Below are 25,292 nucleotides of genomic sequence, written 5' to 3'. Positions count from 1 at the left end.
TGGCCTGCAGACTGACATGCCTGGGTTGCAGGCTGGGCCCCCAGTTGAGGGCGTGTGAGAGGCAACCTGTTCTCACACATCAATGTTTCTCTTCCTCTCTCCCTTCCTCTCTCTGAGAATAAATAAATAAAATCTTAGGGAAAAAATGATCAGCAGCCCCACAGGAGAAGCCCGTGAGCACGGGTGTGGAGGGAATTTGGGAGGGGGCACCAGAGGCTTGTCTCGGAGCTGCACTTAGAAGGCAAGCTCACTCCTTTCCCGCAGTGGTGTGTGTGTTCGGGGCGCCTGGGGCACAGGGCTGGCGATGGTTATTGTGTTGGGGAAGGGGAGAAATCTGGCCGAGCCAGTCCATCTGCTTTGCCTCCTCTCTTGGTGAAGAGTTGCTCCCACCTCCCAACGTTGCAAAGAGCCCATGTCACCATTTCCCAAGTGGCCACCTTAGTAACCAGCCCTCCTAACAGGGGCCCAGAGAGATCCAACCGCGCATCTGCAGTCACACCTCAAGGAGCCTAACGGATTCCGGGGCGGGTGCTCTGACACGCAGCGCCGCTGTCCCTCCCACAGTGTTTGCGTGCATCTCTGACGGTACCTGTCTTTTTTGGGCGCAGCCCCACAAAGCCACATCCTGTTTCTCACTGTGCCTCACAGATAGGACTTTTCGATAACAGGCAGCAGGAGCTGAAGTCTGTCATGAGGCCCTGCCCCCTCTTTCCTTCCTCTTTCCTCTGGCTCTGCTGGAGAGCGCCCCTCCCCTCCACAGCCCCCCACCTTCACACCGCCAAGGCCTGCCTGTGGCTTTTGCAGCGTTTTCACACCTCGCGCCTTTGAGCCTCACTTTCCTCTTCTGGCAAATGGGAGGAAGAATAGGGCTGAGCGTATCAGGTTCTTTGGAGACTGGATGAGCTGCCGTGTGTTCTGTGTACAGCGCCGCACTCCTGGGACTCTGAGAGGAGTCCGGGGACACGGTTGTGACTCATGGTTCTGTCACCGTGACTCTCTACCTCTCTGTGCCTCAGTTTCCTCATCTGTATGATGGGGGTGGTGGCCCTGCCCCACTGTCCATTTACCTAAAGCAAGTCCGGGACTGGGATGGACGTTGTTTCAGTTCGTGGTCATCAGCGCTGCTCAGCCTCGTTGAGCCTCTTCTCCCATCGGGGAAAAAAAGCCATCGAATATGTGGAATCTACTGAGCAAACTGAACTAACAGGCAAAACGGGGACAGACTCATGGATGGAGAACAGATGACAGCTAGTGGGCGGGGCACAGAGGGTGGAAGGATTGAGCAAAAAGGAAAAAGGATTCATGGACCCGGCCAACAGTGCGGTGACTGCTGGGGGGAGGGCAGTTAAGCAGACTAAATGGTAATGGAAAAAATATAATAAAGATTGTATATTTTTTAAAAAATGAAAGAAAGAAGCCATCTAGAAAACTCATACCAAGTCTCCCCCATTCCTGAAAGTGCTAAGAATCCTCGAGTCCAGGGAGCCCTGCGGTCACTGCCTCGGTCATCTGCAAAATGGGCACAAGGGCCGTCTCGGCCTCACTCTGGGGTGATGAGAGCTCAGTGAATCGATGTGTGTACACTTCCCCGGGGCGCGGTGCGGGGGTTCATCCAGCGGAAAACCTCCCACCCACAGGTGTGCAATGGGAAGTGAGCAAGGAGGTTCGCTGCCGCAGGTTTGGAAAGGAGTCAGGGAAATCTCGCTGTTTCATCAGTGGGCACCTGCGGTGACGGCCTGGAGACAGCCCCAGTGCTCTTCGGAGCCTGCTCTGCAGCCCTGAGAGGCAAGCCCCTCCCACACGTCCCAGAGCTGATCTGACTGACCAGTGGCCGGGCGGCCTGGCATCACGAGTCACTTCTGAGATGAGGCTACGGAAGATTGCGGCTTCCAACCTGGGCTCTCACATTGCTCGCCCTGGGGAAGCAGCTGTCAGATCATGGGGACGCTGCGACTTCGCCTGAGGAACCGAAGTCTGCAGCCGCAGCCAGCAGGGACCGACCGAGGCCTGTAACGGGCACAGGCGCGAGCCCAGGAGCCAAGTCTCCAGCCCTTTGGGAGACGGCAGCCTCTGCTGAGAGCGCTGCTGCGTCCTTGTGAGCCGTGGGAGCCAGGCCCACCCAGCTGGGCCACTCCCGGATTCCAGACCCGCAGAGTCTCCGAGATGACAGATGTTTGCTGTTCTAAAGTGCTGTGTGTCGGGGGGTTATTTGTTATAGAGCGGTGAATAATGAACACGGGACCCCAAGAAATCCATTTAGCGTACATGTGTTTCAAAATGCCAGCTCAGTGTTGAAGGGCACGTGTCCAAACTGGAGCGATATCCAAGGTATGGTGCTAAGTCAGAGGAAACTGCAGAAAGAGATGTATTGTGTGATGCTTTTTGTATGAAACTATGCTGGCCCTGCAGAGCAAGAAAAAAATCTGGAAGAATCCATCTGGGTTATGATGCTGGTTATCTCTCCTGCAGAAGCAGGCAGGGAGCATGGGGGGCTTTCGCCCATTTCTGTGATGTTCGAACATTTTGCGAATGTAGCTGTCTTAGTTTGGTAAAATGGTAGAAAAATACAATGATTTTTTTTAATTAATTTTTTTTTACTACTACAGCCCCGACAGAGGGCTTGCTTTTCACAGACAGCTTTCTCAAACAAACAACTTTTTTTTTAAACTTGATTTTATTTATTTATTTATCTTTAGAGGGGAAGGAGAGAGGGAGAGAAACATCAATGTATGGTTGCCTTTTGTGCGTCCCCTGCTGGTAGTTAGCCTGCAAGGAACCGGCCTGCAACCCAGGCATGTGCCCTGACTGCGAATCGAACCGCGATCGTGTGGTTCGCAGGCCCGCGCTCAACCCACTGAGCTACGCCAGCCAGGGCTGATTTTTAAAAGACTTGCCCAAGATGAGTCTGCTGGAAAAAACAAAACAATAAATTGGATTCAAAACTGATAACCCTTAAAACCTTGGTGTTTAACAGATTAGGCGTTAATTTCTCAGTCTTGTCAAGTTCAATTTGGGGGGGAAGGACCATGCTCCATGGAGTCCTGGGGATCTGGCTGGCTGAGGCTCTGCTATTTGCCACATGTGGCTTCCCAGTGGCCCTGGGCGTAGATATCAGCCGGCAGCTGGGAACATGAGAAGGGTGAGGATGAAGTAAAAGATTTTTCATGGGTCAGGTCCGGAAACGATGCCTGGTCACTTCTGCCCACAGTCCACTTGGCCAGAACTCAGTGACCATCTCTGGCCAGTGGCTCCTGCTCGATGACCTCAGGACCATCTGCCCCTGAGCCCCGAGGCTGCCTGCCCACTTGCAGTGCGCTCTCAGCCAAAGGGACATGAGGACGAGGCCCCCCTGCTGTCCCCAGATGCTGCTGCCAGTGGGAGGAAGGAAGCACTCATGCAGCACATTCTAGAAGGGTTAACTCTCCCCTGAAGGGCTCCAGCCTGTCCAGTGTGGTCTGTCATTCAGGAACACAGCCTTCAGACCTGCTGCCTCCCCTCTGCTGGGACAGAGCCCATCGCCTGGGGTGGGGTCGTTTGAGGGTGAACCAGAAGTCACAGAGCCCCAGGAAGAATGCAAAGCCAGTGTTCCTAACCCTACTCCATGTCATTCATTCATTCATTCATTCATTCATTGAGCATGTTTGCCGACCACCTACTCTGGGCCAGACTCTGTCCTGAGGATAGTGGGAAAAACCCCAAACTGACCAGGTCCTTTCCCTCAAAGAGCTTATGTTTAGGGAGTGGGAAATGGAAAATAATAATAACAATAACAACAGCAGCAAACACATGAGGTCTGTTCAGAAAGTATCCAGCCATGTGCTATGACCAATAAAGACATTTATTGAAAAAGATACAAGAAACATTGTGCACAAGACAGTGACACCTCGGTCCCCTTCAAAGTTATGACCTTCTCGAGGAAACCTGGTTCAATGGTAGCGGCTTGAATCAGGTCATTAGCAACTGCAGCACAGGTTCCTTCTGCTCTGGTGGCAGAAGCCACAGAATGAATTTTGCCACAACACGTTTCATGCCAAGATCCTGTGTCAAAATCTCGGACACAGCAGTTTCTGGAATCCACAGATCAGCTCCTAGTTCTCACCTGTCAGTTGCTGATCTGTGTCGATTGCAGCCCGCACACGTTCAGCACCCTCGGGTGCTCTGCTCGTCGCAGGCCTTCCCGAACATGGATCACTCTCAACAGATTCTCGGCCACCTTTGATGCATCTGTGCCGGACTTTTATTGGCTCTGCACTCATTGCATGGTCCCCCAAAGCCGAATCATCCGAATAGTTTCTGCGGAGGAATATTTAAGCTTCACAGAGAACTTGCTGCAGATCTGTTGCTCTTCTTGCTCAGTCATTCTGAACGTGACGGCCACTCAGTGCACAGGCTCACTCAGCGGTGTCTACCGCCCCCACTGACTAGTAAGTGAAGTCGTCCTTGTTCACGCAGGTGCATTCTAGCCCGCTCTCCTTGGCTCCTACGTTACAACAATGTCTCGGAAACTATTCTCCTTATATTAACAGTGATGGGCCTTTTTCCAGACAGACCCAGGGTACTTACGATGTGCCAGGCATAGGCCAGGTTCTTTATATGTTCTTTAAGTTCTCCCAACAGCCCTAAGATTCAGTTGAGACCTAGAGGGACTAGATAGCTTGTCCAAGGGCAGAGCTAGTGTGTGGCATAGACAAAATTCAAATCAGAGTCCAAGGTTCTTTTTTTTTAATTAATTTATTTTTCTTTTAAAAATTTATTTTAGATTTAGAGTGAGGGGAAGTGAGGGAGAAAGAGAGGGAAACATCCATGTGTGGTTGCCTTTTGCACACCCTCTACGGGGTACCTGGCCTGCAACCCAGGCATGTGCCCTGACTGGGAATTGAACCTGTGACCCTTTGGTTCTCAGGCTTCATGCTCAATCCACTGAGCCACACCCAGCCAGGGCTATATCTTTTCAAATTAATGTTTTCCATTTCTTCAGATAGATACCCAGAAGTGGGATTGCTGGATCATATAGTAGTTCTTAATTTTTTGAGGACCCTCCACACTGTTTTCCACAGTGGCTGTACCAGGTTACATTCCCACCAAGAGTGCATGAGTGCCCCATCGCTTTTTCCTTAATGAACTTAAGGAAAAAGTTATTTTTATTCCAAAGGTATTTTGGAATAATGTTAGATTTACAGAAAGCTGCAAAGATAATACATAGTTTCCCATCCAAGTACTAACCAGGCCCGACCCTGCTAAGCTTCTGAGATCAGATGAGATCGGGCGCGTTCAGGGTGGTATGGCTGTAGACAACATAGTTTCTATATACCCCTCACCCAGTTCCCCTAATGTTATTGTCTTAATTTACCATGGACGTTTGTCAAGAGAAACCAACTTTGACACAGTGTTATCAACGTAGTTCATGATCTAAACTGCAACCTTTATTCAGATTTCACTCATTTTTACACTAATGTCCTTCCTCTGTCCCAGGACCCAATCCGGATGCCCCGTGATGTTTTGCCATGCCTCCTTGTTTTTCTCTGGCCTGTGACAGTTTCTCAGTCTTTCTTTGCTTTTCGTAACCTTGAGTTTTGAGGAGTCCTGGCCAAGTATTCTGTAAAATGTCCCTCAGTTTGGGCTTGTCTTCTCACAACTGAGTTGGGGTCATAGATTTGGGTGTAGGCTACGATGGAAGTGGGTGAAGTGCCCTCCTCACTATGTTAGTGGGTACATGACACCCACAGGACGTCACCTGTGAAGTTAACCTTCTCTTGGTTAAGACAGTGTCTAACAGGTTTCTTCACTGTCATGACTTGTATTTTTAAAAATCCTTTCTTGCCCTGGCTGGTGTGGCTCAGTGGATTGAGTGCCGGCCTACAAACCACAGGGTCGCTGGTTCGATTCCCAGTCAGGGCACATGCCTGGGTTGCAGGCCAGGTCCCCAGTAGGGGGTGTGCAAGAGGCAACCACACATTGGAGTTTCTCTCCCTTTCTTTCTCCGTCTATTTTCCTTTCTCTAAAAATAAATAAATGAAATCTTTAACAATTTTTTAATTCTTTCTTATTTTATTTTATTATTTTCCCTCACTTGAGGACATGGTTATTGATTTTAGAGAAAGGGAAGGGAGGGAGAGAAACATTGATGTGAGAGAGAAACATCAATTGGTTGCCTCTCGTAGGTGCTCCAACCAGAACTGAACCCACAACCTCAGCTTGTGCCCTGACCGGGAATCAAAACTGTGACCTTTTGGTTTATGCGATGATGCTCCAACCAACTGAGCCACACTGGCCAGGGCTAAAATCCTTTCTTTTGTTTAAAAAAATATATATATATAGCCCTGGGATATATATATATATATCCCTGGCTGGTATAGCTCAGTGGATTGAGCACAGGCCTGTGAAGCAAAAGGGTTCGATTCCCAGTCAGGGCACATGCCTGGGTTGCAGGCCAGGTCCCCAGTAGGGGACACATGAGAGGCAACCACATGTTGATGTTTCTCTCCCTCTCTTTCTCCTTCCTGTCCTCTAAAAATAAATAAAACCTATTTTTAAAAAATATATATATATTCATATATATATTTTATAAAATTTTCTTTTCTAAAGAAAAATATGGGTGCTTTTGTTTATTGATTTGAGAGAGAAATATTGATTTGGTTTTCTACTCATTCATGCATTTACCAGTGGATTCTTGTATGCGCCCTGCCTAGGGATCAAACCTGCAACCTTGGTGTAGCAAGATAATGCTCTAACCAGCTGAGCTACTCAGCCAGGGCTGTAAGATTATATATTTTTTCCCTTTTACATACTCTATTCTTTGGAAGCAGATTACTAAGTCCAGCCTGTACTTAACAGGTGCATTAAACTTCAGCTCCTGGGAGGCTATCATAATTGTTTAATATTCTTCTGTAAGGACAACTTGTCACTAATCTCCCATTTATTATTTCTTATTCAACCATTTACTCATATCAGTCTGGATCATGTATGTTTTTTACACTTTGAGTTGTGATTCAATACTATGTTATTTGTGTTGATGCTCAAATTGTCCTGGCTCTGGCCACTGGGCGCTCTTTCAGGTGGGCTGTGGTGTCCCCTTGACACACCCAGGCCATCTGTTCTGTGAGCATTTCCTTGGTTTCTGGCCCTGAAAGGCGCTCCGGGCTTGTCTGATACGGTCCCTGTCTTAGTCTTAGAATCAGCTCAGAGCCTTGACCGCCTTTACCAGAGAATGAAATTTGGAAACCGGCATCTGAGCCTGGGTCTTAGCTGTCTGCTGCTACTATGGAGTCCCACAGGCCTTCTCAGCCATCCCGTGACTTTCATTATTTTTGTTTTGTTTTCTTTCTTCTTCTTTTTTTTTTTAGTTAATTAATTTTTAGAAAGAGGGGAAGGGAGGGAGAAAGAGGGAGAGAAGCATCCATGTGCCAGAGAAACATCAATTGGTTGCCTCTTGCACGCCCCCTACTGGCGACCTGGCCCGTAACCCAGGCATGTGCCCTGACCTGGAATCCAACTGGCACCCTTTTGGTTTTCAGGATGATGCCCAACCCACTGAGCCACATCAGTCAGGGCCCATGACCTTCGTTGTACTGATTCATTCAGCGCTGGTCCTGAGGTCCAGCCCACTGTCACGGGCCAGGGAGCACACAGAGGCATGAATACCAGGAGGTGGGGTCCCTGGGGGCTGTCTTGAAGACTGTCTCCCACAGCGACTTAAACCAAAGGTGGGGACCCTGCCCGTGTGCATCCACAGGGGACAGGCAGGGACACCAGCAATGTGAGCCGGCACGAGGAAGGCCTTTCCTCGCTGACAGGCAATGATCTGCAAGACCCTCTGGAGTGGGGCCACGCTGTGGTATCAGACTTTTCTTTTCATAACAAGAGAAAAAAACAGAATATATATTTGTATGTGTGTGAACTATTCCCAGAGAGACACACAAGGAGCTCATGATGCTGAGTTCTCAGTGGGAATTGTATAGCTGTATTGATATTTACCTATCTCCTTATATACACCTCACATATTTTTGGAACACTGTGAAAATATTATCTGTTCTAAACATTAAATTAAAAAAAAAACTTTAAAAAGGCCCTGTGATGGCAAGCAAAGGACAAAATCTGGTGATTTCCCTGTGATTTGGAAGAAGAGATGTAGCAGGCAGGCCAGGACTCTGGGGAGCAAACCGGGCTGAACTCTTTGTGGTGAAGGGGCAACCTCATTCCCTCAAAACCTCAGCACCTGGCACCTTCGGTCTGTGTGGTAGTTGGAAGGCTGCTGCTCTTATGGTTTGGCTGGTGCTTAGTTTGGAGCCGTGTGGTGCCGTGGCCAGGAACACAGGGCTCAGGAGCCCGACTGCGTGTGTCCAAATCCTGGATCCGTCCCTTCGCAGCTGGGTGACCCTGGGCAAACGACTCGGGTCTCTGAGCCTCAGTCTCCCCTTCTGTAAAATGGAGGCAATAATAGTCCCTACCTCATAGGTGGTGGTGGTGGTGGTGGTGGTGATAAGTATTTGGTGAGTTAATACATGCCAGGTGCAGAGAGCAGGGGATCAATGAACAAAGCTTAGTATGGCCCTCAAGCGTACACATATTTAGGGAACAGAATCACTGAAACCAGCTATGTCCCCTCTGGAACTCTGTGAGATTTGCCACTTTTAAATGGTCACGTGTGTTATTCACGCTGTAGGAACGCTGGGCTTGCACATGCACACTGCTCCTGCCCAGCCCACCTGTTCACATGGGAACTGGCACTGCCCTCCTCATCGTCCCCAACACGGACAGAGCCGTGAGCTCTGCAGGGCGGAGGGGGTCCGTTCGTTATGGCATTCCTGCTGCCCAGCCTGGAGCCTGGCACAAACAAGAATCTGGCGGCCACATGAGTGCAAGCAGGCATGAATAAACGGAAAATCCAGCAGTGTGTGCATATGACCGTGTTGTGCATCCTCCTGTCTGGTGATCACGGAAGGCTTCCAGGAGGAAGTGGGGTGGGGGTTGTGGTGAGGGGGTGTTCTAGGCAGAGGGGACAGAGTGTACAAAGATTTGGAGACCAGGCAGCATTCTATTCCTTGGGGGATGTGAAAGTAGGTTAATCAGAGTGGAAGTCACGGTTTGTGAGCAGAGGTGAAGTGGGGCAGTTGAGCAGGGCCCAGACCACTCACCATCAGGAGGAGGTCAGACTCTGCCCTGAGCAGGAGGGGAGACAGCCTGGGATGCAACATCTGAGGCTAGATGGGGGTGGAGACAGCCCCCGGTTGAGCTGGAGCCCCCTGGGCTGCATGTTGCTGTGTTGGCTTTGGGCAAGTTGCCTTTTCTTTTTGGGTCTTAGTTCTTTCATCTGTGAAATGGGCACCAGGTCCTCACGAGGGTGGACACTGGACCTGACCACAGTGTGCACGCCCCTGGTCTATCTGCTGGCTGCCAGGCTAGTCTGGCATCTGTATTACATTCTCAAAATGCTCGCAACCTTCAACTCGGCGATTCCTTTTCCAAGAACTTGCCCCGAGATACAAATCTTGTGAACAGATTTGGCCGGGAGGATGTTCATCAGGAAGCAGCCTGCCGCAGCAGAACCGCGGAGACAGCCCGCGTCCGCAGCAGCGGGATGCTGCGCTGCTAAAAGCTGCACTGAGAGTTTTGATCTACTGACACGCGAAGGTGTCACAGTCCATTAAAAATTTTATTGTAAAACGAACCCATCTCACTTTAAACAGTGTTTAAACCCTAAAGAAAAGCATAAAGTAAAAACTGAAAGGTCCCCCACTACCCACCCATCTCTCCTCCTGAAAGTTAGCCAGTCAGCAGTTTAAGTGACCTTTCAGACTGAATATATCAGTGCAAACACAAACACACACGTCCATACAGGTACTACTATATGGAAGATGATTTTTAAAAAACAACATGCCTGGTTTCTTTTTCTGTTTTGATTTTACTAAGTGCCATGTGTTGTCGTGCTTACACCACTTAGGAAGTAGAGGATATGCGTAATTTCTTTTTAAAATTTTTTTATTGATTGATTTTGGAGAGAGAGAGAAAGGGAGAGGGAGAGAGAAACATCGATTGGTTGTTTCACTCACTCATGCATTCATTGGTTGATTCCTGCCCCAACTCAGGATTGGACCTGCAAGCCCGGCTCACGGGGATGACGCTCCAGCCAACGGAGCTACCCGGCCAGGCCAAAGTACCCATTCTGGAAATCCAGGAGCCATGCTGTAAGGAAGCTTGGGTAGGCTGCAGAACGATTAGAGGTCAGAGGAGAGCGGCCCTGGAGACCGAGAGCCCGCCTTGAAAGTTCCAGCCCAGCCAAACTCCCAGCTGAATGTTACCACCTGAGTGAGCCCATCACTCAGTGAGCCCGTCCACTGAGTGATGCCTCGTGGAGCCAAAGGACTCCACGGGCCGGTTTGGGGGTGGTTTGTTAAGCAGCAGCAGGTCATAGAAACATAGATTGTTCTGCAACATCGACAAATGTTAATATCAATACCTACATGTCATGAACATCCTCTCACGTCAGTTCGTATTGATCAGTTCATTTATTCTAAGGACTGCACGGTTTTCCATGGGGCCAATGAAGCATAACTTCCTTGTCCGTCTCCTACGGATGGGCATTAGGTGGTCCCCGACTGTTTGCCAGAACAAACAGTGCTACTTCCTTGTGTGAATAGCATTGCCATTTGACACTACAGTGTCTTTAGGNACCTACATGTCATGAACATCCTCTCACGTCAGTTCGTATTGATCAGTTCATTTATTCTAAGGACTGCACGGTTTTCCATGGGGCCAATGAAGCATAACTTCCTTGTCCGTCTCCTACGGATGGACATTAGGTGGTCCCCGACTGTTTGCCAGAACAAACAGTGCTACTTCCTTGTGTGAATAGCATTGCCATTTGACACTACAGTGTCTTTAGGATAAATTTCCAGAAGCAAAATTGCTGAGTCAAAGGGTTCACACTCCAAAAGTTTCCACAGATATTGCCGAATCACCCTCCAGAATGGTCTTACCCATTTTCTCTCCTACCACAACGGCTAAAGGAGGCAAGCTCCCAAGCTTTGTCCACGTCTGGCGTGGCCCAGTCTGGGGTGGCCCAGTTACATTAAGCAGCATCAGCCAGAGTGAGCATGTGAAAATGTTACAGAAGTGCCCAGGCGGGGGGAGGGCCCGGACTGTAGGGAAGACCTGCTCTGGCTGCAGGGAGGGGTCCAGGGGCCCCAGCTCTGCCCCCTACCCCCGCCCTCACCCCCACCCCGCCTCGGTTCCTTCCTCTTCTCCCTGGGTAGCTGTGCTCAGCACATCCTCTTTCAGTGCTGCCCTTGAAGGCGCTTCCCAAGCAGACCTGCCTCATGGACAGGCCCAAGTTTCTCCAGCCTTGACCCCCACTCACAGTGACCCTCGGGCTCAGATGGGCTGCGGCCCCAGGCCCTGACTCTGGCAGGGAGGAGCCTTCCAGGTGTGCAGTGCGGCTTTGCACGGACCTCGTAGCTTCTCTGGGCCGGCACCTGCTTTTGACAAGATGCAGGTGATACCAATATCAACCTGTGGGCTCTGTCGTTTATTCCTCCAGCAAATAGGTTTGTTTTCATTATGTCATTCCTTGTTTTAAGAAGATTTTATTTATTTTTAGGGACAGAGTGGGGAAGGAAGGAGAAAGAGAGGGAGATAAACATCAGTTGGTTGCCTCTTGCACGCCCCCAACTCGGGGACCGGGAATTGAACTAGCAGCCTTTCAGTCTGCAGGCTAGTGCTCAATACACTGAACCGCACCAGCCAGGGCTCAACAGTTTCTCTCTGTTTGTCTGCCTATCTCTCTATCTCTTCAGCAAACATCCTGGAGAGGCTTTCTGGCCGCTGGGCCCCCATGGTCTAGTGGGAGGCAGAGAGTGAGCAGGTAACCACAGAGCTGTGCATTTTTGTGTACTGACATTTGGGCATATGCCATCTGACAGACAGTAGAAGTACACGAGACCCTAATTTAGGGAGGAGGGTTAGATGGCCATCGAACTGCCACCTGAGTGTGGAGGAGCCATGTGGGCGGAGAGCAGGTTAACTGCATCGCAGGTGGGCGGAATGGCTCCTGCAAGGGCCCCGAGGTGGAGCGGCATGTCCCATTCTTTGCTGGGACTGAAAGAAACTGAATGCAGACAGCGAAAGGGAGAACAGTCGAGGTGAGGCCCGAGGGATTGGCAGGAGGCCACCATTCAGGCTTTGTAGGCCACGGTGGTGACATTTCTTATTTTTACTTCTCACCCGAGAATATATTCATTGATTATAAAGAGAGTGGAAGGGAGAGACAGACAGACAGACAGAGAAATACAACTGTGAGAGAGAAACATCTATCAGTTGCCTTCTGTACGTACCTGGACAGCGGATCGAACCTGCCACCTGGGCATGTACCCTGACCGGGAATCAAACCCACGACCTCTTGGTATATGGACGATGCTCCAACCATTGAGCCAGCCCGGGCAGGGCTACATTCTTGACTTTTGAACCAAGAGCACTGGGGAGCCATTGACAGGATGGTGAGATTAAATGAGGTAACATCATACAAAGTTTTCAGTCTGGTTAGTGCCTTTGTGGGTACTCGGGGCTACTCAGATTATCCAGGTTCATCCTCCTATTTTAAGGTCAGGTGGTTAGCAACCTTAATTCCATCTGTAACTTTAATTCTCGTTGCCATGTAACCTACCCTATCCACACTAATTCCCGTATGAGGATGTGGACACCTTTGGGGGAGGGGGGTCATAACCACACCTCCTCTCCCCTTCTGCCCCTTTCTGCCCGGGCCTGCCCTTCCTTACCACCCTACCAGGCAGGTGTGTGCCCAGGAGGAAGTGGGCACCACCCACATTTCTAGAGAAGAAACAAAGGCTCCTCACAACGCACCTTTGTGGAATGTTTTCGAGTTTGAAAAGGACATTCACATTCTTGGGGGGTTAGCGCTGTTTGTTCTATTCCGCATCTGAGAAACTGGGTGAGAAAGGTCAAGTGCCGGTGCAAGGTCACAGGGTGGGGGGTGGGGGGCAGAAGTGAACATTGCTGGGCTCACTCCCAGGCCTGACCCTAGCTCCACCCTGTTTCCCACCCACCCCTGAACATCTTGATGACTTTTCAAGGCCATTCTGAGGGAGTCACATGGCCGATTCACCCTTCTTTCTGGCCTCTGGCCAGAAGCCATGGGGTCACACTTGAAAGACTTCCTCAAACCCTGCAGGCCGTCACTCCGGCAACTTCTGCCTGCATTAGAGGCACGGGCTATTTCCAACTACCTCCGCTGAGGCTTCGACGGGCGCAGTTTTCCAGGGGAGTTTCTTGGCAATGTGTTTCAAAGGCCTTAAAAACATGTGTCACTTTCACTCATCGATGCTGCATAAAGAAAACAGACAAATAGGCAAAAATGCACATACAAAGTTGTATGTCACAGTATTATGTAGACTAGCAATCAAAGCCAGCCAAGACGTCCATCAGTAGGGTGCTGGTGAGGTAAGAGGATGGGTCCGATGTCGTGGTAGTGCAGTTGTTAAAAATGACGCAGAACTATTTGGTAGTGTACCTAGGCCTTAAATGAGCACATGAAAAGATGTTCCACTCCATAGTCACCAGGGAAGCATGAAGGCCGCAGTGAGATACCACTACACATTTATTAGAACAGCTAATATTAAAAAGACCGACCATATCACCTTGGCTGGTGTGGCTCGGTGGGTTGGGCATCATCCTGCAAACTGAAAGGTCACTGGTTCGATTCTCAGTCCGGGCACATGCCTGGGTTATGGGTTACATTCCAGGTTGGGGGCCTGCAAGAGGCAACTAATCAATGTTTCTCTCCCTTTCTTTCTCCCTCCTGTCTGCTCTCTCGAAAATAAGTAAATAAAATCTTTGGGAAAAAAGACTCACTATATCAAATATTGGCAATAACGAAGAGTCACTAGAATTGTAATACCGGTTGCTAGTGGGGGTGTGAAATGGTGTAATCATCTTAAAAAGCAGTATGGTTGTTCCTTGGATAGTTGAACATATACGTATCATATGATTCAGCCATTCCACTGAGGTTCTCATCCAAGAGAAACAGCGGCCACAGTACATAAACATTCTCAGCAGCTTCATTTGTAACAGCCCCCACCTGGAAATGACTCAAATGTCCATCAACAGGTGAATGGGCAAACAACCGTAGATTCCACCCAATGGACTCTACTCAGTAATAAAAAGAAATAAACGATCAATCCACACTACCTGAATGAGTCTCAAAATCATTATGCTAAGTAAGGGAAGCCAGAGTGAAAAGAATGTGTCCTGTTTGTTTCCACCTATAAAAAATTCAAGGAAACACAAGCTAATCTATAGGGATGAAAAGCAGGGTGAGTGGTTCCTGGAGCACGTGTGTGTGTGTGTGTGTGTGTGTGTGTTGCTGGGGTGGGGCAGGAAGGGTTACAGAGTGGCACAAGGACACTTTCAGGGGTGCAGATATGTCTGACATATTAAATGTCGCGATGGACTCACGGCCACATACCTATGTTGAAACACACTGTTCACTTTAAATACGTGCAGTGTATGACATGTCAATCATAACTCAATAAAGCTATGGTTTTCATGAAAAGATGCCCTCTTGCTACATGCCAATTTTTTTAAAAGGCAGTTTCCAGTGCTACCTACAATCTAATTTTCTTTCTGGGGGAAAAAAAGGCATTTATGTGTGTGTATTTTCTGGGGGATGGAATCAGAGGTAAAGGAGACTTTTTTTTCTTTAAAATTTCCTGCATTTGTGTAATACTTTTTCAACAAGCACATGTCTGCATTTATGTTTATAATATATAAAGCAGTTTCCACTTTGCAAAAGGACAACCAAACGAGCACCCTAAGAGGGCCTAAGCTTCCCTCCTCCCTGCCCATCCTCTCCAGCCGGAGGCGGAAGGTGACCCAGGCTCTAGGGCTTCCTGTGAGCTGGTCCCCAGGCACAGCGGCCCCAGCGCAGTGACGAGAGCAGCCCTGCAGATGCTTCCCGGAAAGCCCCGGGAAGGAGGGGAGGTCAGCGTGGGCTAGACCAGTACATTGCCCGCGGAAGCGGCCCAAGCATTTCCTCTGCAGCAGCGGGAGCCAGTGGTGGGTGTGGGCGGGGAATGTGCGCAGGGTTCGAACGAGTAAGGGGCACCCAATCACGGGGCTGGGAAGTTTAGAAGGAGGGGGCAGAGCAGCCCAGCTCCAAAGGGACCGAAACGAAGGCCCAGAAAAACAGGATCCTCCCGAGTTCTTAGTTCCTAGGGCTACCTACTGCACTGCCCACTTTTGGGGCATATAGCTGCCACTGGTGGGTAGTTCATGTGCCAACGAATACTAGTTCTGAGCCAGATTCCCAAGGTAGAATCTGATTGACCCATCTTGGGTCATGTGGTACCTAGTCAGCCAATGGGGCATGAGGTCTGCCTGGAAAAAATCCAGCCATTGTTAATATAACAAGAACAGTTTGTGCCACATCGCTGTAACCTGGCAGCCAAGGAGAGTGGACTGGATGCGCATGCGTGAACAACGAGGCCTTCACTGTACTAGTCAGTGGGGGCAGTAGACACCGTTGAGTGAGCCTATGTACTGTGTGGCCGTCACATTCAAAATGACAGCCAGTAGAGCAACAGATCTGCATCAAATTTTGTGTTAAGCTTCAACATTCCTCTGCGGAAACTATTTGGATGATTCAGGAGGCCGAAGCTATGGGCAACTGGTGATTGGCAGCTTCATCACAACACGCCTGCTCACACATCACGTCTCGTGTAGAGTTTTTTGGCAAAATACAAAATCAGCCAGGTGACTCAGCCCCTCTACAGCCCAGATTTGACACCCTGTGACTTCTGGCTTTTCCCAAAACTAAAATCACCTGTGAAAGGGAAGCAATTTCAGACAAGTCAATGAGATTCAGGAAAATACGACAGGGTAGCTGATGGCGATGGGGAGAACTGTGTGAGGTCCCAAGGTGCCTACTTTGAAGGGGACTGAGGCATCATTGTCCTATGTACAATGTTTCTTGTATCTTCTTCAATAAATGTCTCCATTTTTCACATTGCACGGCTGGATTCCTTCTGGACAGACCTCGAATATGAGGAAGACTTCTATGGAGTTTTCAAGGAGTTTTCAGAGCAGGGGCTGGCATGGGCTGGTCCTCTCCCTAAGAGCTGGCTGCTACACTCTGCAGAGCAAATCTGACTGTGAGGTTCAGACCGCAGACAACATGGTGTGTCCCTGTGTGGCAGCTGTCGGAGGGGCCCAAGACAGCAAACCAGCTGGGTCCAGGCCACCTCCCATGGAGTAGTTCCCCACCCAGGTCTGTGCCACAGCTGCGTAGACACCTGCGTCAGGGACGCAAAGCTCTGCCTGACAGAGGCGGCCAAAGCCCTCTGAGGAGTCTGACCTGGGTTGTGTGGGGGAAGGTCGGCCCTTGTCAGTAGGAGCCGGGAGCGAAGACACACACACAGAGCAAGCAGCAGGGTCCGAACGCAGGTGATTCCGAGAGACTTGTCATTGCCCTCACCAGAACTCCAGTCCCATAGCTGAAACACTGCCACAACTGCCACAACAAGTCACCATAGAAAGACATGCTGAGCAATTTCCAGGCAGGAGGATGCTGAGTAAGCAGACGCCAGTGCCTGCCCCAGGCGGAAAGCCGGAGAACCTTGTCTGACCACCAGCGTGTAACGCTAACACAAATGCCGCCCCGGCACCTTCTACAGGCCAGGCACCTGCCCAAGCACCTCGCATATATTCACTCCTGCAACTCTCCAGCAACTCCAAGAAGTAGGTACTACTATCTCCATTTTACAGGTGAGAAAACTAAGGCACAAAGAGGCTCCGGAAGGTCCCCTAGTTCACAGAGGCAGGATTCAAATCCGGGCAGCCTGGCTCTGCTGTGCAGCCCATAACCGGTGCCCCCTAGTCACAGGTGTGTATTTCAGGCACTGGGATGCAGACTGAGATACATGCCCCACTTTGCAGGCCTCACTGCCTTGGGAGGGGAAGGGGCCGTAAAGAGCAGTAACCCATACCATTAATGGTCACTGTTGTTTGAAGTGCTGTAAGCTTGGTGCTCTAAGATTATCTACAAAGGGATCATCCAGCCCGGAGGGGTCAGGGAGGACTTCCCAGCAGAAGTGACAGGTGCTGAGGTCTCCAGAGTGACAAGGGGTGAGCTGGCAAGGCTGCGAGGGTGTGAGGAAAGACGTCCAGGTGAGAGGAAACAGCCTGTGCAGTGCACCCCAGATAAGGCAAGCAAGCACTAGGCTGAAAGTCACTCCAGGTAAAGGTGACAGGGAATGCATGATAAGGACCCTGCCCTGGCCCTCAGGGGACCAGCAGCTCCCTGTCCCCCTGCCCTGACTCCCCACCTGCAATGACGGCTGAATGCCTGCAGCTCTGTGAGATATCAGCAGGACAAAGCTGTGGTTGCAGGAGATGTTTGCTACTAAGCGGCCCAGAAGGACACTAATCACTTTAGTGCCCAGTTTGCTGATGTCATGATGATTCGGGGAAAAGCCACTTGCTGGATTCTGGAAGGGAATTCAGCCGGCCCAGCTACCCATGCGTGGAGATGCTAATCAGAGGCCAGCCTGGGCACTGCTTGCCTTGAGAGAGGGGGCTGGTTGTTTGCACGGACCAGCCCTGGCTTCTCTCCAAGGGCTTATTTGGACACTGAGTTAAAAAGCAAACGCTAGGACTTTGAGACGTGCTTTGGCCTCAGGTGTCTGATGAGTGTTCTTGACAAGAATGGTCAATTTCTGGATCCCAATGGCAGCAGCAGGGCTGCCACAAGAGGCTGGGTCACTCTCGAGGGTCAGGTACCACTCAGCAAGGCAAGACAACAGCTGGGGCGCATACCAGCCAGTGGGGCCAACACAGTAGCAAAGGAGGTGAGGTTAAGGGAGCTGACCTCTCCCACTCTCTAGGCAGAGCTGATTTCGCCTTTCTAGAGGGAACCTTAAAAATGTTCTTGACCTGTGGCCCAGAGGTTCAACTTCTGCAAATTACCTCCCCCCACAGATGCTCCGCAAGTGCACAGGGCGCATTTACAAGGATGCTCACTGAGAAGTGGGTTGAAATGGTTAAAAGCTGCAAACGCCCCAAGCATATCCTGATGGAACTGGCTAAACCCAGTGTGGGCGTGCTCGCCGCAGACAACTCACCGTGCCCCGTACAAAATGCCCCAGCGAGGAGCAGCCTCCAAGAGTCTCTGTTGGCTCAAACAAAACAGCATAGAAAGGACAAAATAATGTGCACTGGATTGTTTCTTTAAAAAAAAAAATACGATTCTACAAGGTTTGAAAACATTGTCCAAAGCATCTAAACCTCACTGTTAACAGAGGTTATGTTTAGGGAGGGGTGTCATGGGGGACTTTCATGTTTTAAACTTTTGCTTGTTATGGAATAAAATTGTGCAATGCTTGAATTTTTAAATGATGAGCGCGTGTTACTTTTGCTTGCAGAACTGTCTTGTTTAGTGTAAGCACTGACCGCTATGAACTTCCCTCCCTGTCCTGCTTTCGTGCATCCCATAAATTTTGTCTTCATTTTCATTTGTTCTCTAGATATTTTCAATTTCCCTTGTGATTTCTTTGCTGACACATTGGTTGCTTAAGAGTGTGCTGTTTAGATTCCACATATTTGTGAATATTCCAGCTTTCCTTCTGCTATTGACTTCTAGTTTCATTCCACTGTGGAGGGTGTGTTGCATTTGAAATCAGACAAGCAGTGATTAAGGCAGAAGGAGAGCCCTGACCGGTGTGGCTCTGTGGGTTGGGCGTTGTCCTGCAAATAAAAGGGTCGCCAGTTTGATTCCCAGTAAGGGCACATACCTAGGTTGCGGGTTCGGTCCCGGGTTGGGGTGTGTACAAGAGACAACCGATCTGTTTCTCTCCCACATTGATATTTCTCTTCCTCTCTTTCTACCTCCCTACCCTCTCTCTCTCAAAAAAAAAACCCCAAAAAACCCCACAGTGGTTAAGAGCTCTGGCTCCAGTCATGAGATTTGAAGTCAGCTCCATCACTGATCACCCATGGAACCCTGGCCGTGCTGTCCCTGACATCCCTCTCCATTCGATCGAGTTCCCTGTCCTCAATGAGCATAAGGGCCCCTGGAGTCCCTGTGTGACCCTCAGCCTGAGGGTGTGACCCTCAGCCTGTGGGTGTGACCCTCACCCTGTGGGTGTGACCCTTGCCCTGTGGGAGATTTAGTGTTAGCGGCATTCTGTTGTTCATTTCTTCCTTCCGTCCTGTCTGTACTCACTCACTGGATCCCTATAATGTGCTTGCCCTGGGTGGGGATGGGGGGACGCACATAAACTGTTCTGAGAAGTGGGGATGATGATCCTTAGTCTGTCCCAGCTGCTATAACAAAATACCACAGACTGGGTGGTGTATAAACCACAGAAATCTATTTCTTGGAGTTCTCAAGGCTGGAAGTCCAAGGTCAGAGAGCCAGATTTGCTCTGGCTCTCAGCAGATTTGGTATCTGGTGAGAGCTGGCTTCCTGGTTGGTAGAGGGTTGTTTTCTTGCTGTGTCCTCATACGGCGAGAGCAGGGACAGAGCTCTCTGGGGTCTCCTGCAAAAGGGCACTAACCCCATTCAGGTGGGCTTCACCCTCCCCAAAGGCCCTGCCTCCAAATGCCATCATCATATTGGGGGGGGACGGTCAGGATTTTGACATAGGAATTTTGAGGGGACAGAAACATCTATAGCATTTGAAGAGATCCCTGGAACACATTGCTTAGGAAGGAGCATGGGCCCCTCAGGGGGAGACCCACATAGAATAGCTATTGTTATATTTTTTAAAGATTTTATTTATTTATTTTTAGACAGAGGGAAGGGAGAGGGAATGAGAGGGAGAGAAACATCGATGTGCAAGAGAAACACTCATCAGTTGCTTCTCGCACACCCCCAACTGGGGACCTGGCCCGCAACCCGGGCATGTATCCTGACAGGGAATCGAACTGGTGACTTTTTGGTTCTTAGGCCGGCGCTCAATCCACTGAGCCACACCGGCCAGGGTTCTGTTGTTGTTTAGAGAAAGAGAAGCAACAGCATCAAGGCCTTCTCAAGAGCCACTGTCCTGCAGGAGAATGGCCAATGCCACCCTGCTTTGGGCTGCGGCACCCGAATCCCCAGGGCTTACAACGGTGCCTCACACACGGTGGGCGGTCAGTGTTTGTTGCAGCCTGGTGGGCCCTGTTCTAAGCACTTCACAAACATCTATTCATTCAGTACGCATAACGTCACTGGGAAGTAAGTGACACACTCACATTTCAGAGATCAGGAACCAGGTCACACAGTCAAGACATGGCAGAGTTGGGATTTGAGCCCTGGGTAACATTTGTGGAACGAAGGAAGGGAGGGAGGGAGGGATCTGGGGTCTCTAGGTCTGATGTGCAGAATCAGACAGCAGGGTCCTCAGCGACCTCTGCCCTCACTCCCTCCTGGTTCCACAAGTAACAAGTGGAGACTGGGGACTAGCAGGGTAGGACCCCAAGGCCAGATAGGATGTTAGAAGTCAGGGTTACCAGCTCACAGCCCTGTGATCCCGGGCAGTCAAGAGTACGGGATGCGTCAGGAAGCCCCAAGCTTCACACTGTCACTGAGAAGAGGTTCATAATGAGTTGAGTAGAAAGGACAGATTACAACACAGAGAGTGAAGCTAATAATCAGCATTTGATAAGCACCTCCCACGTGCCAGGTAATTTACAGAGTCCTTTAAATACAGGGTCTGGCAGACGCAAGGCCTGCCTGAGTGTGGTGGGTAGGGTAGTAATATGGGCGTAATAACTGATAGTTTGAGTTTGACCATTCCACCTAAAATGTCATATGGTGTGCTGGAGTGTGATATTGTTATGTTACAGAATCACATGCTTATGATTTTGTAATAAAAGATCGTATAATTTTTTAAAAGGGCATTATTTGTGCCAGACCCTGTATATTACCACGTCAAGTCCTCAAAAAAAAAATGCAAGACCACCAAACCCATCTCACAGCTGTCAAAACTGAGGCTCAGAGATTCCAAGCACGTGGCTCCAGGCCACAGAGCCAACAGGTAGGTGAAGGAGGCTGAGGCCCATGCCGTGGTCCCACTGCCCTGTCCCAGCCGCTCCCCGTCCCCACTGTCTACCAGATGTCTCACCACTAAATGGCATCATGGATGATTTTCACATTTGAAAGTCATAGCCTTTGCTGACAGTGACATGAGCAACTGCAACTAAGAATTCAGAAAATAAGCAGAGCTCTGCAAGGGCTAAAGGGCTGTATGTGCGCCAGTACCAGAGAGGACAGGAGGGTGACCTGGGAACACCTTTGTAAACATGGCTCTGATCACTGGGTGAAAGGCACCGGACTCCTGCCTGGTTGTGTAAGCTCTGTGTCCACTGGCCGACTCCCGGCCCCTTGGGTGTGGGTGGGGTGGGGGTGGGGGTCTGAGAAGGCTGGGAAGACCGAGTCTAGCTCAGAAGGCCTCCTAGCACACAGTCAGGCTGCCTGGGAAAGGCCTCAGCCAACCCTTCCCTCCACCCCAGTTGGAGCTAGTGGGCCACAGGGACCCCTCCCGGAAATGGGATGACCCCCGCAGGAAGGCGTCCTTCAGGAAGCCCCCTCCACAGCTTCGGTTTGACTTTGCACGGAAGGAATTTAACGGGACTCCATTTCCTGAGTGGCTCTGTGCCATGTCCTTTTCCCTCGTAACTGGTGTTACTGTGCAAGGTAGTCATTGCCTCCATTTTATGGCTGAGGACACTGAGGGTGAACGAGTCACCTGGTGATGGCAATAGGGCCAAGGAACAGCAGGGCTGGGCTTTGACCCCCCGTCACTCAGGCAGAAGGAAGAGCCTGAGACCTGTGTATTCATACAGTATCTTGAGACCTGGGGGCAGGTGGAGAAGGGAAAGTGGAAGCAGGTAAATTCCTGAATCTCCCCAGGAGACCAGCGGTCATGCAGGGAGCTGGCCTGGAGTAATTACACCACCCTGTCTCAGTCCCTTCCGTGGCTCCCCGTTCCCTTTAGGATAAAGCACAACACCATGAACGTGGCCTGCCAGGCCCTCCTGTCGGATGGGGCCTGCCTGCCTCCAGCCTTGCCCTTGCCTCTTGCAGATCCCAGGCTCCCGTGTCCTCTCAGCTCAGACTCTCCCCTCCACTAGCTCTCCTGGCTCCTGGCTGACTTCTACCCCTTCATCAGCCTCGGGCTCACATCCCCGCCTCCCGCCCCCCCACCCCCACGCCGGGCCAGCCTGCCCGGACCACACCCACCAGGTCGGGCCCCCTCTGTGTTTCCCGGCTCTCCAAACCATCCCGACTCCATGGGTGTCACAGTGCTCATCACTTGGGCCACAGCCCCAGTCCCAGAGCACATGGCCTGAAAAACACCTGTCAGTAAAAAAAGGAGTGAGTGACGTGAACAGTGGCGTGCAAGGCCGGGGTGGGAGGTAGACCCAGGGCAAGGACCTCGAGGCTGCTGGGCTGACCTGCGGGTGGTACTAGTGACAGTTCGCCAGGGGCAGGGTCGGCGCAGGGAGCCGGAACACAGGCTGAAGTTGGGACTTTGTCCAGTCAGCAGTTTGGAGTTCTGGGCTGAAGGTGTGTGAGAGCCGAAGCCTGGGTCTAAGAGGGGAAAGCTGGCCACAGGGCCGGAGGGGGAGACAGGCTGCTCTGGAGAAAGCCACCTGGGGGTCTCTGGACATGATGGAAATGGGGTGAACACACTCAAATGTTCAGCCTGGAGTCATCCGATTCCGCACAACGTCACATCAGGCACCGAGCCGCAGCCTTCACACTCCCACTGACCAAATCTGGCCAAATGCCCCAGGAGGCAGGGATCGCCGTGGGGAAACAGGTCAGATGGGGAAACAGGTCAGAGAGGTGGTGTCATCTGCCCCAAGTCACACAGGAACTCTCCAGCCCTGCCTTAACTGAACTTGGTATTGCAGCTCGCCCAGAAGTGGGAGGGACCTAAAAGCTGGACCTGCGCTGTCCAGTACGGGAGTCATTAGCCATGAGTAGCTATTTACATTTTAAATTTAAAATAAGTGGAATTAAAAACTCAGTTGCTCAGTCACACTAGCCACATTTTAAGTGTCCAATAGCCACATGCAGGTAGCAGCTATCGTGCAGATATGAGACATTTCCGTCCCTGCAGAGAGTTCTATGAGTAGTGGTGGTCTAGACCATGGAGGCAGACAGGCCCCCAGAGACCATTTAATTCCATGCTCCTCTTTAACAGACAGAGAAAGAGAGGTCTGCAGGGCTGGTTCAAAGTCACACAGTGAGTCAGCGGCAGGGGTGGCACTCAAAGCCTGGACTCCTGACTCTCAATCCAGTACTCACTTCACCGAAGTAGGTGGAGTCCTATCTCTTAGCTGGGGCTTGGTAAGGGGAGTCTTCGAGGCAAAAAGGCACCATAAACAAAGTCCAAAGACAATTCAGTGGAATATATAATATAGGTAACAGAGGTTGACAACCACAATATGTATGTAATAAGCTACTACAAATACATAACAAAAGATGACTGCTCCAATTTAAAGTGTGGACAAAGGATAGGGTCAGGTAGTTTACAGAATAAATTCAAACTGCAAAAAAAAAAATATATATATATATATATAGGAAGTTCCTAGTGAGAGAACTGCAAGCACTGCAGTCTAGTTTTTTGTTCGTTTGTCAAACAGTTGGAAAAAGATGGAGAAAGCATGGGAACAGGCACTGTCTTGTACTGGGTGGGCGTTCAAATGGGCCCAACCTCTTTGGAAGGCAGTTTGGCAGCGGCTCAGCTGTAAATATGCAAATGCCCTTTGACTCAGTAATCCCTGGGCAGAAACCCAGGGCCACCTGACTCCAGATCCTGTGTTCTGAACCATGACTCCCCTCTGTGAGTGATGGTCAGGCTTGGGTTAGAAAGGGCAGAGCTGACCCATCAACAGGGAGACTTGTGGATTTGGCCGGGAGAGGTTTCAGCAGGACAGCTCCCCGAGGGAGAGTTCTTTGGAGACTTTATCTTCTTGTGTGACTGGCTCAGATACTAGTGAAGAGCCCAGAAAAAATCAATACACCCTTGGTCAGCTGCTGGGGTGGTTCGGCTGCCATTCCAGTTCTGCAAATAATTGGAGCCCAGTCACTGGTGAATCAGCACTGACCGTCCTTGACAAGCAGGGCTGGGAAGGCAGTGTGGCGTGGCACTCTGTGCTGGGTGTCAGGTGACCCAGGGAGTGGTGCAGCTGGGCAGCTGCCCTCAGGATGATTTGGGCAAATGAGATTCCCCACCCCTACCTCAGTTTCCCCTCTATTTCTCTGTTTCTTTCCCTTTTCCTTCTATTCGTTTCTCTTTCCCTTCTCTCCTCCCTCTCTTCCAGAGAGTGCCAAATGTGCACCAGGCATCGTGACAGAAGACAAGAGGCCAGGAGCGCCCGGTTTTTTCTGCATGCAAATCGTTGGTGACTTGGGGGCACGGAGAAGGGGGTGGGCGTTGTGCCCGATGCAGTGGGAAATGGGGTGGCAGAGGGCGCTGTAGCTGAAGATTGACACTTAGTAGGCTTAGTAGGTGTCACCAGGCAAGCAGGGGACAAGGCCAGGGGCAGGGCTGCAGGGGCCTGAGGGAGGCAAATAGGATGAGGCGGAGCTGCTGCTTCCAGAGGGGCCTGAATGCTGGGCTAAAAAGCTTGGATTTTATCTAGAGGTTGACAGAGAAGCATAGGCTTTTGTTTATCTTATATAAATAGTCTGTTGAGAAGGTATGCAGCCACATAATATGAGAAATAGGGACATTTATTGAAGAAGATACAAGAAACATTGTACACAGGACAATGATGCCTCAGTCCCCTTCAAAGTAGGCACCTTGGGACCTCACACAGTTCTCCCAATCACCATCAGCTGCCTTGTCGTATTTTCCTGAATCTCATTGATGGTCTGAAATCTCTTCTCTTTCAAAGGTGATTTTAGTTTTGGGAAAAGCCAGAAGTCACAGGATGACAAATCTGGGCTGTAGCAGGGCTGAGTCACTTGGGTGACTCAATATTTTGCCAAAAAACTCTGCACAAGACATGATGTATGTGTGGGCATGTTGTCGTGATGAAGCTGCCAATCACCGGCTGCCCATAGCTGCAGCCTCTGAATCATCTGAATAGTTTCTGCAGAGGTTCAAGCTTAATGCAAAATTTGATGCAGATTTGTTGTTCTACTGGCTCAGTCATTTTGAATGTGACGGCCACACAGTACACATGCTCACTCAATAGCATCTACCACCCCCACTGATTAGTACAGTGAAGTCATCATTCACGCATGCGCATTCCAGTCCACTCTCCTTGGCTGCCAGGTTACACCA

Source organism: Sturnira hondurensis, unplaced genomic scaffold (assembly GCF_014824575.4).
Source record: "Sturnira hondurensis isolate 20B ecotype Veracruz unplaced genomic scaffold, ASM1482457v3 Scaffold0022908, whole genome shotgun sequence".
NCBI lineage: Eukaryota > Metazoa > Chordata > Mammalia > Chiroptera > Phyllostomidae > Sturnira > Sturnira hondurensis.
Note: the sequence above shows the minus strand (reverse complement) of the source record.